The sequence below is a fragment of the Myodes glareolus genome, chromosome 9 (genome assembly GCF_982192425.1).
Source record: "Myodes glareolus chromosome 9, mMyoGla1.1, whole genome shotgun sequence".
NCBI classification, from domain to species: Eukaryota; Metazoa; Chordata; class Mammalia; order Rodentia; family Cricetidae; genus Myodes; species Myodes glareolus.
Genome location: NC_142034.1, coordinates 46,413,663 through 46,424,283, shown reverse-complemented (window position 1 = coordinate 46,424,283; position 10,621 = coordinate 46,413,663). Strand labels below are relative to the sequence as shown.

The 10,621-nt window shown below is 44.9% G+C and overlaps 1 long non-coding RNA gene across 1 annotated transcript; it reads left to right on the top strand.

Annotated features, from left to right (window-relative positions):
* Positions 1 to 4,358: 4,358 nt before the first annotated feature.
* Positions 4,359 to 9,654, top strand: LOC146893090 (uncharacterized). Its single transcript, XR_015003694.2, has 3 exons — positions 4,359 to 5,526; positions 6,588 to 6,650; positions 7,467 to 9,654. It is a non-coding gene; the product is annotated as an uncharacterized LOC146893090 (long non-coding RNA).
* Positions 9,655 to 10,621: the final 967 nt, after the last annotated feature.

Genomic DNA, 10,621 nt, shown 5'->3' with positions numbered 1-10,621 from the left:
TCTTCGTCCCCAATGCTGAGGATTGAACCCAGGACAAATGCTCTACCAGTAACCTATGTCCTTTATCCCACCATGTTTTTGCCAGAATTAATCTATCAAGAAAATTCTACTTATTGTAGTAATCTCTCCTCTGAATTTTAGAAACATTTATCAATGATATTTACTTGTTCGTCTGAATTTGCATTAGGATAATTCAATTACCTATTCGATATGGTTCCACCTAAAAGCAAAGAAAATGGTATTTTATTTAAATTCTACAGTCTTTTAGAGGTTAACAATGTAAGTCAGGGGTAGGAGAAAATGCCTATATTCCAGTCCTTGAATATTAGGATTTAAGGTCCACTTCAACTACATAGTAAGTTTGAGGGTAGCCTGGGCTAGATGAGACCCTGTGTCAAATAACAACTACCAAAACCCAAAAGGAATAGTGTTGGGGGATGGAGATGGGGAACATTATGATAAAAATATACTGTATAAAATTTTCAAAGAATTAAAATAATAAAAATAAAAGAAGCAGCAAAAATACCCACTCGGGAGGCAGAGGTAGGTGGATTTCTTTCTTTCTTTTTAGATTTATTTGTGTTATCTATCTGCATGTACACCTTTATGACAGAAGAGAGCATAGATCCCAACTATAGATGGTTTTGGGCCTCCATGTAGTTGTTGGGAGTTGAACTCAGGACCCCTGGAAGAGCAACCAGTGCCCTTAACCGCTGAGCCATCTCTCCAGTCCGAGGCAGGTGGATTTCTGTGGTGAGTTCGAGGCCAGCCTGGTCTACAAGAGCTAGTTACAGGACAGGCACTAAAGCTACACAGAGAAACCCTGTCTCAAAAAACATGTGTGTGTGTGTGTGTGTGTGTGTGTGTGTGTCTGTGTGTGTGTGTGTGTGTATAGATATATCTCCAATATAATCATTAGTGCCTGGCTGAATAGTTGAAGATGGCTTCCCCTCCCTGCCAGTTTTACCCCTTCAGTCGCCCCTATTTTGGAGTGGCAAGGACTGTATGTTAGAGCTCATCTGTATGTTAGAAGCAAACTTTGACCACTGGAGACAGGATTGATTCTTTAGAAGTCAGAAATGTGTATTTGTATGTCTAAGTCTCCATATCTAATTTGCTTTGTTGTTTGTTTGCTTTGATCCTTAATGTCTAGGAGTAGATGTGTTCTCTCCTGCTAACAGAGCCATTTCCTGACAGAGAGCCTAACCTGACGTTGACGTGGGTTTTCACCAACTCACTGAGGCGTCTGTGGCAAAGCTCTCATACCAAATGCAGGAATGCTAGGTAGAATGTATCAGAGGACAGAAAATTATGCTATACTGTGCTGGGGACTTGATCCGAATTATGTTTTTAGTCTTAGAGACAGCCCTGTGTAACCGTCGTGACTGTTCCAGTGTTAAGAAGCCCCGAATCAATCTCAGAAAAAAAAAAAAAAATGATGAGGACACTTGGGCTCAGAGCCCTTGCTAACTAAAGAAAGTGACTAAGCTGGGATTCACACCCAGGCTGGTCTAAAGCTTGGACACTGGAGTGGGGACCATGTCACAGAGGGGAAAAAGACAACAGCAGAAAACTACACCTCCCATTTTACCGAGAATGGCATCGGGATGTGTCCTATTCTGGGTGACTTGCCGAGAATTTCTAAGCAAAGGTAATTTACAGTAATCTCAGTCATGATGTCTTTGGAGAATGTCACCATAGTCTTTGAGATAGTCTGCCATATCAGAACTGTTGGGGGAGAATTGCTGCCTTAGGTATTTTGTGCCCTCCCGGTGACAACCAAGTGTCTCTTGCACCTGTGCAGAGGTAGGTGTTGGAATCTCCACAGGTGTGGAAACGGAGGCTGTAACTTGCTTAGTCACACAAGTGGCATGAGCTGGGCCGAGCAGCTTGTTCCGTGGTGCAAAGATGAGGATGAAGGCCTGCGAGTCATCCAGAGCCTCCTGCCCTTTGGGGGTGCTGAGGATTGTGGCAAAGATACTTCCCGGGTGTCTCTGTGCTCATCATGTTTCTTGCCTGAACAGCTACATGACTTCTAGTCAAGGGGTTAGAGAGAGAATTGAATAGGGCCACTTCTGGGCAAAGCAAAGCAGAATGGGTTTTTTAGGTTCTGTCCCCAGATGTGGCAGCTGTGGCAAGAGATCAGGACACCTGCCATCCTGGGATTCTTAATAACCAGAGCTTCCTGTTCATGTGCAAATGAGAACTAGATCTCCGTGCTAAGCCACCAGATTGGGAAAGTATTTGCTGTTGTTACTGTAAGCAAATTAGCCTCTGACTGACTAATACAGGTATTTCCAGCACAGTAAAAACTCAAGAGCGATAGTGTAGCTTCCTGGCAGAGCACTTCCTAGGATGTGTAAGGACCTGGGTTCAACCTCCAGCAATGAATCAAAACAGTGTATCATATAAGAAAATAGTTTAATTAAAATAATGTATAATTTCAAGGCAAGTTTCTTTTTAATTTTTCAAATTATATTTATTTGTTGTGTGGGGAGGTAGCTTGCTTATATCAGAGGACAACTTACAGGGATCAAGTCTCCTTTTTTACCATACAGGTCCCAAGGATGAAACTCAGGTCATCAGGCACGGTGGCAAGTGTCCTTAACCTCTGGGTCATCTTGCCAACCCAAGGACAGTTTTCTTAATAAGTTCGTGTCTCCTACCCGCTATGGACTCTGAGTCATAGAAAGTGCTGACTGACCTGCCACAAATCATGAGTATTTTTATGTCTATTAGGAGCATATCTTTGAGGAGACGGGCAGCAATAATGTGAGCCCAACTAAAATCAAGTCACTTGTCTCAAAACAAAGTCCTTGGTGCCGGTGACTGCAGAGGACACGCACTCCCCACTAAGCACAGATGTCTCAGCACTTAGGTAATCTTTCCAGGAGAGTTTATCTTGACAGTGTCAAGGTGGGTGTGTAGCAAAGCACAGGTTGTTCGCACTTCCACAGTGCTGTCAAACATGTAGTTCTCAGAGCCTTTACTACACATATGTGTATGGCTCGGGTGGGGGTGTGTGTGTGTGGAGATTTGAACCACCGCAACGGATTCCTAAAGTGCTGCTGTGCAAACTCATGGATTACTGCTGGCCTTTATTTCTTCCAATGCTCTCAGCAAATGTTAGCCCCTGTTTAAATAAATTAGGAAGGGCCTTCACTTGGATTTTCCTGTTACCTTGTAACTTACAAAACATCTCACATTTCACATCTGTTTGGTTTTTTTTTTTTTTTGAGGGGGTTGCTTGTTTGTTTGTTTGCTTTTGACTCACATACCTACTATGGTGGGTAATGCTGGCATTATTTATGATTGGAGATACTAAAGTTCAGAAAGGTTAAGTGATCTGTCCAAGGCCACATGGCTAGGAAGGAGGGCCAGTCAGTTCTATCACTGCCTTTTGGCCTTACGTATCACAATTAGTCTTGGTTTTACAGGATGCTCAGCTCTTTGGCAAACTGGCAAGAGGAATGGAGACAGACAGTAAAAATTTTGACTATGACACATAAGCACCAATTGTTCCATTTGGTGTCGTTAGGTCATTAAGGGTCCGTGATAAGATTAAGAGAATTTTGGATCTCAACCTATAACGTTCTATCTGTCCACAAGTCAGCCAGAGGCAGTCTGCATATTTATTTCATATAGACAACAGAAACCTCAGTTCACATCTGCCTCCTACATCAAGAATAAACATCTAAGCCGGGTGGCAATGGCTCACGCTTTTAATCCCAACACTTGGGAGGCAGAGGCAGGAGGACCTCTGTGAGTTCAAGGCCAGCCCGGTCTTCAAAAAGCTAGTTCCCGGATAGGCTCCAAAGCTACAGTGAAACCCTGTCTCGAAAAACCAGAAGAAGAAGGAGAAAAAAGAATGAACATCCCATAAGATACTTCCTGTATCTCAGATATATAAGGAAACACCCAGGATCGACGTTTTTAACATCAAATAGAAAATAGATGTGGACATATAGGGAGTGCAGAATGAGAAAAAAGAAGTGATATGGAAAGATCTAAAGTGGAGGGGCAGGCTCCGCCTATTCGCTCAGAAAGAGGGAGCCCTAAAGAGAGTGAGAAGAGGAATACGCCCCCTAGCGGGTCCTGGGGTCCTTCAAGGTTCTTAAAGTGTGAGTAGATCATGAACTGAGGATGAGTCTTGTGTTCAAGGATTTGCTGTAGAGGGAACGCAGGTGGTGTAGGTCAATGGAGTGCTTGCCAGGTACCTGGGTTTGATCCAGCCTGTGGGGCTACTGGAGGGTGATGGGACCTTTAAGATCTACCGTCTAGTGGGCGGTCTTAGGTCAGTGGGGGTGTGTCCTCAAAGGGAATTGTGGGACTCATTCTTTTTAGTCATTGTGGAAGGAAGCAAGCACTCCATCACAATTTCCTGTCTACACAGCTACCAACCTAAAACAACAGGATGCAATGGCCATAGACTGAAACTTCGGAACTGTGAGCTGATAATGAATTTTTTCTCTAATTGAGATCTCATTTATTCTGTCACAGTGGTGAAAAGCTGACTTACACCCCTGGGGTTTGGAATCTTGTCCTTAGGGAAGACACGGCTCCTCTTGTACCTTCGGTCAGATTGGTTACTGAATTGAGCAGCCAGGTTTCCCGTGGTTTCATGCTGCGCCGTTATGCTCCGCCAACAATGCTCATGGGAACGCTGTAACTGCCAGACAGACATCCATGACGTATAGGATATGAGCAGCTGCTTTGAAAAGCTGGACGCTCATTCTGGCTCTACCACACAGAATCATTCATCTCTGATAGACTCAGAATGGACGGACCATTCAGGAATATTCTCTGTTCAGTCCCATGAGTCCCCGTATTACACGATTTAAAAAGTGTATATTTAGCAGTAATGATTCTTAGGCTTTGCCACCTTGGATGTCATTTTTGCAAACTGCATGTTCCTTCCAAATCAAAGTGTCAGTCCCAAGCAGGGCATTTCTCTCCAGCTATTACTTGTGGGTCTGACGGACAGCTCAAGGGCATCGTTAAACAATTCCATCAAAGAGGGCATAAACTTTGTTGCTGCTGAGGCACCATAACCTTGAGTTCCAGAAATGATTTTATAGTTATGGGACTTCATAAAACGGCTTGATAACGAAACTTGGCTCACACAGAAATTACCAGGCTGAAGGACTTTGTTCCAATTGGAGATGTGAGTTGCATTTGTTTTTAAGGAAATCCCGACTGATTTATTGCCGGCTTTGTCTTTCTGCTAAATTGACAGTTTCTTCTGATCGCTGCAAAGGTGGAGAGGATGCTTTTTGATCTCACAGTCACTACTCTTAACTGACGCTTCTGCTGTGTGTTCCTTGTGTGAACACTGGCTGGCCATCCTTTTTCCACCTGTATCAGATGAATGGGAAAACTTAACAGCTACGCACGCATGCCTAAGCTTTAAGATAGCAGTGTCCTGTCTGACCGTCAAAGCTTGGAGAAGCAGCATTCGGAAACCTAAACTATTCAGAGCGCCCTACATCTTGACTTGCAGGCAGCAGGAAGTGGTCTGACTCACAGGTGAGTTGAGAAGTAGGAATCTCAGCTCTTCCATGTCTGCCTGTGCGCCGCCGCTATGCTCCCAGCTGCCATGCTCCCAGCTGACACGCTCCCAGACACCAGGCTCCCAGCCGCCAGGCTCCCAGCTGCCATGCTCCCAGACACCAGGCTCCCAACCGCCATGCTCCCAGCCGCCATGCTCCCAGACACCAGGCTCCCAGCCGCCAGGCTCCCAGCTGCCATGCTCCCAGACACCAGGCTCCCAGCCGCCATGCTCCCAGACACCAGGCTCCCAGCCGCCATGCTCCCAGCTGCCATGCTCCCAGACACCAGGCTCCCAGCTGCCATGCTCCCAGACACCAGGCTCCCAGCCGTGATAATAGACTAAACCTTTGAAACTCTAAGCCTCCACCTCAATTAAATGTTTTCCTTTATAAGAGTTGTCATAGTCATGTTGTCTCTTCATTGAGATAGAAACCCTAAGACGTGGGAACAGCGACAAACTCACTTCTGGCATAGGGTTGTTTGAAAGACCTGGATAAATCCAGATCCCCCTAGCAAGAAAAAATAGAGCCAAAAATCTAAGCAGGGAAGGAAGAATCAGAAATCTAGGATTAGCAGGTTCAGTGACTCTGTTTCAGGAACTAGCTGAAGATAAAGTTAGATTGTAATCTTGAGAATAATCTTGAAACAGGGAGTTGCCCCCTTGTGATCATTGGTATTTTCAGAATTTTCTTTGACGCCCTCTCTACCCCCTTTGGATTACTGGGCTGTGCTTTCTTCCCTTGAAAACTCTCCCAGCTACTCGGGGTTGAATTCCTCCCCTGCGTGGGTTATGAGTTTTGGCCCCAGTGCACTGGTCCCTACCTGTCAATAAACCTCGTGTGATTGCAGCAAGGACGGTCTCTCGTGAGTTACTGGGGGGGGGGGGTCGTGTTATCCCGAGATTTGAGTGAGAGGCTCCCTACACTGGGGTCTTTCGTGTTAATGGGGAATAAATGACCACAGACTACTGAGCAAACGAAGCCTGTGACATAGTTGGTGTAGGAATCATTTTACTCACGATATTTTGTGTTTAATAGGAACATCCCTTTTTAGAAGAGGAAATGGACTTGGCGATAAGTAACTGTATACACCTCTAAATGGTAAAGCCAGATTGAGTGGATTTCAAATATTGGCTTTTTTTTTTTTTTTTGTAATCTCTATGCTTCTTTTCTTCTGGTACTGTTTTGTGAGGCAGACCTTTTCTCTGTAGCCCAGCCCTCAAACCTTGCAGTTCTCCTGCTTCAGTTCCTGAGGGATGGAATTACAGACATGTACCACCATGGCCAGCTTTCCAGGTGCTGGTGCTTGCATGTATTCCTTAAGAAATCTGGCCTCTCACCATGTGGCCTCCAACTCAGGGACTTGGACTTGCTGAGCAATCACTCACCACTGAGAGGCATCTCCAGGTTTTTAAATTAAGGAATTTTAGGAAATCTTTTTTTTTTAAGATTTATTTATTATGGGGCTGGAGAGATGGCTCAGAGGTTAAGAGCACTGACTGCTCTTCCAGAGGTCCTGAGTTCAATTCCCAGCAACCACATGGTGGCTCACAGCCATCTGTAATGAGATCTGGTGCCCTCTTCTGGAGTGCAGGAATACGTGGAAGGAATGTTGTATACATAATAAATAAATAAATCTTTAAAAAAAAAGATTTATTTATTATGTATACAGTGTTCTGCCTTATGTATGCTTGCAGGCCAGAAGAGGGCACTAGACCGTATTACAGATGGTTGTGAGCCACCATGTGGGTGCTGGGAATTGAACTCAGGACCTCTAGAAGAGCAGTCAGTGCTCTTAACTTCTGAGCCATCTCTCCAACCCACTTACTTTTCTACTCTTTTCTTTCTTTCTTTCTTTCTTTTTCTTTTTTTCTTTTTGCCCTAAAAAGGAAAACTTATTTTTTCCTTCCCTTTCAGGGTGAGATACCGCCAAATCTTTCATGGTTTTCGTTTGGGCTACGAACAGTTTTCCTTCTGTCTGATGAATCATCCTTTTGTGGAACAAAGAGAGAAAACTAAAGTGAGAAGACAAGCTATACACCGCGGGAAAAAGAGCAAAATGGCACGCGCTGGGAAGAGTGGGACCCAGTCACCCTCTCCTGTGTGCTTTATTTAGTAACATTTTCACTTTTTGTCCCAAGGAAAAAAACAGTAACGTGGTTATTGCTCTGGAGATTTATTTGCTTTAGAGAGCATCTACTTTAGAATCAAAGGAGGAATTAAAACCCTGGCTTCCGCAGCCAAGCAAAGCCAGTCCAGCAGCATTCCTGCAAGGGAACAAAGACTGTGGTCTCCAGTGGAACCTAGTTATTGTTTCCCCACAGGTCAAAACTCCTGGTTTTAGCGCCTGTGATTTGCCCTGCTTTTCTTTTTCTCTTCAGTCCAACTTTTCTATATTTCAATAAAATTTCTGTCTTGGTGACTGTAGGTGAGATTTGTAAGAGCAGGGAGTTACCTTATTTAATTCAAGGAATTAGATGCTCCCCTAACCTCACCCTACCTCAGGGGCTCATACATGAACCATTTGCAGAGCTCAATAAGGGCTCCCTTCTTCCTGATCCCCACAATCCCGAGGACATGCTTGATCCTGTTTTCCTTTTCTTTTTGGGGTGTGGGTGCAGGCACCTGTGCGGGGAGGCAGAAGACAACCTCTAACAGGGTAGGAACCATCTACCCTGCTTTGCAAGCAGAACCTCTCACTGGGACTTAGAACTGGCAGAGTAGGCTAGGCTGGTTGGGCAGCAAGCCCCAGGGACCCGCCCATCTCCACTCCCTCAGTACTGGGATTACAAGTGTGGGCTGCCACACTTGTAGCTTTCTATTTGGGCACTGGAGGTTAAACTCGGGTCCTCCTGCTGGCAAGGGCTGTACTGATGGGGCTATATCCTCCGTCCCTTATCCTGTTTCTCACAAGGAACCTCCATGTGCTGGTCAACTCTTGTCAGTGTGACACAGACCAGAGACATCTGAGAACAGGGAACCTCCACTGAGAAATCCCCTCCCAATAGGTTGGCCCATTGGCATGACAGAGGGGTATTTTCATGGTTAACAATTGCTGCGGGAGGGCCCAGCTTACACATGATAGGGCTGGGCAGGTGGTCCTAGGTTCTGTAAGAAAATAAGCTGAAGAGGCTGGAGAGATGGCTCGGCTGTCCAGAGTGCTGGCTGCTCTTTCAGAGGACTGGGGTTCAGTTCCCAGCAGCTCACGATAGTCTGTAACTCCAGTTCCAGGAGATCTGATAGCCTCTTCTGGCCTCCACAGGCACTGAGTGCACACCTACACAGACATACTTGAAGGCAAAACACCCCTGCACATAGGAAATCAAGAAAGAAGGCTGAGTAAGCCTGGAGGCCGAGTGGATCCTTAGTTTCCTCCACGGTTCCTGCCTCTGCTCCTGTTCGCAGTCCCTCACTGACTGCCATCAACGATGGGCTGTGGCTGGGAACAGCACAAACCCTTTCCTCCCCGAGTTGCTTTTGGTTAGTGTTTTATCCCAGGAGCCGAAAGCAAACTTGGACACTCCAACTAGAATTTCTCTCCCCAGGCATTGTCACTCGACGAATTCCAAGTTGGACAAGACATGGTGGTTATTTGTCTCCCCGAAAAAGCTCTCCCCAGGGTTCCCTGTCTGACTTTGAAGCTCTTTCTTCATGCTCCACATCACATCAGGCAAACATCTTGTGCAGCATGACTACCAGGGTGTATCCCATAGCCATCCAGTTCCACCTCTAGTGCTGCGCCCCCACGACAGGGTCTCACTATGTAGCTCCGGCTGGCCTGGAACATGCTATGTAGACTAAGCTTGCCTCGAACTCAGGGATCCTCCGGCTTCTGCCTCCTGAGTGCTGGAAGTAAATACCTATACCACCATGCCCAGATAGGACTGCCTTCTTGATCTTATCTGGATAAAATTATTGTCTCCTAAGATGTTTCTCAACTCCTGCACCATCCCCTCCCTTCCCCACTCTTTCCTTCTCTCTACTCCTCTCCTCTCCCTCCCTCTTCTCCTTCCATCTCCTCCTCTCCAGGTCTCCCTGTTTTCCAAGGCTGGCTTTGACTCAGAATACTCTTGTTCCCACACCTAAGTAGTGAGCACACCACACACACAGCTTATATTCATTCCTTTCTTTAGACTTATTATTTACACTGCAGTCACAGTGACCTTAAATTTTTTTAAGATTTATTTATTTATTATGTATACAGTATTCTGCCTACATATATCCTATAGGCCAGTAGAGGGCACCAGATGTCATTACAGATGGTAGTGAGCCACCATGTGGTTGCTGGGAATTGAACTCAGGACCTCTGGAAGAGCAGTCAGTGCTCTTAACCCCTGAGCTACCTCTCCAACCCCTCACAATGACCTTTTTAAGAAGAGAGATTTCACTTATACAAAATTCAGACAATGCACTGAATTAGTTATAATGAGTACACTGAGCAATTTACCAATTTAGGAAAATTTAAGCCAATTTAGGAAACAGAGGAACAGCTGGGCAGTGGTGATTCACGCCTTTAGTTCCCAGAACTCGGGAGGCAGAGAAAGGTGGATCTCTGAGTTTGAGGCCAGCTTGGTCTATAGAAGGAGTTTCATAACAGCAGGACTACACAGAGAAACCCTGTCTTGCAAAACAAACAGACAGTAAATAAGTAAATAACTAATAAAAATTTAAAAAGAAAGAAATGAAAAATTGCAAATGCCTTTGAAGTTCAGATCATCTCTTCTTTGTTAACTATATTGGTCTTGATATTAACATTGCTTTGTCTCCTTGTCTATCATCTTTTTTATCTATTTATTTGGCTCTTTTGATGTGCTGGGATCTCACTGTCTCACCCTCTTTTCCCTCCCTGTGTGTGTGTTGATAGGGATCAACCAAACTACATATACCCTCATTATTTTGCCATTTTATATGTCTCTCTAACCAATTCATTCTTTAGTTTGTCTTGTTTTTGAACCCTTAAAGATGGCTGCATAGTGTTCATAATTTGCTATGTGCATTAATAATGTTTTAGTTCTGTGTGGTATTTTATGCAAGTGTCTATGAATGAACTACTGGATTTTTGGGGGGATTCT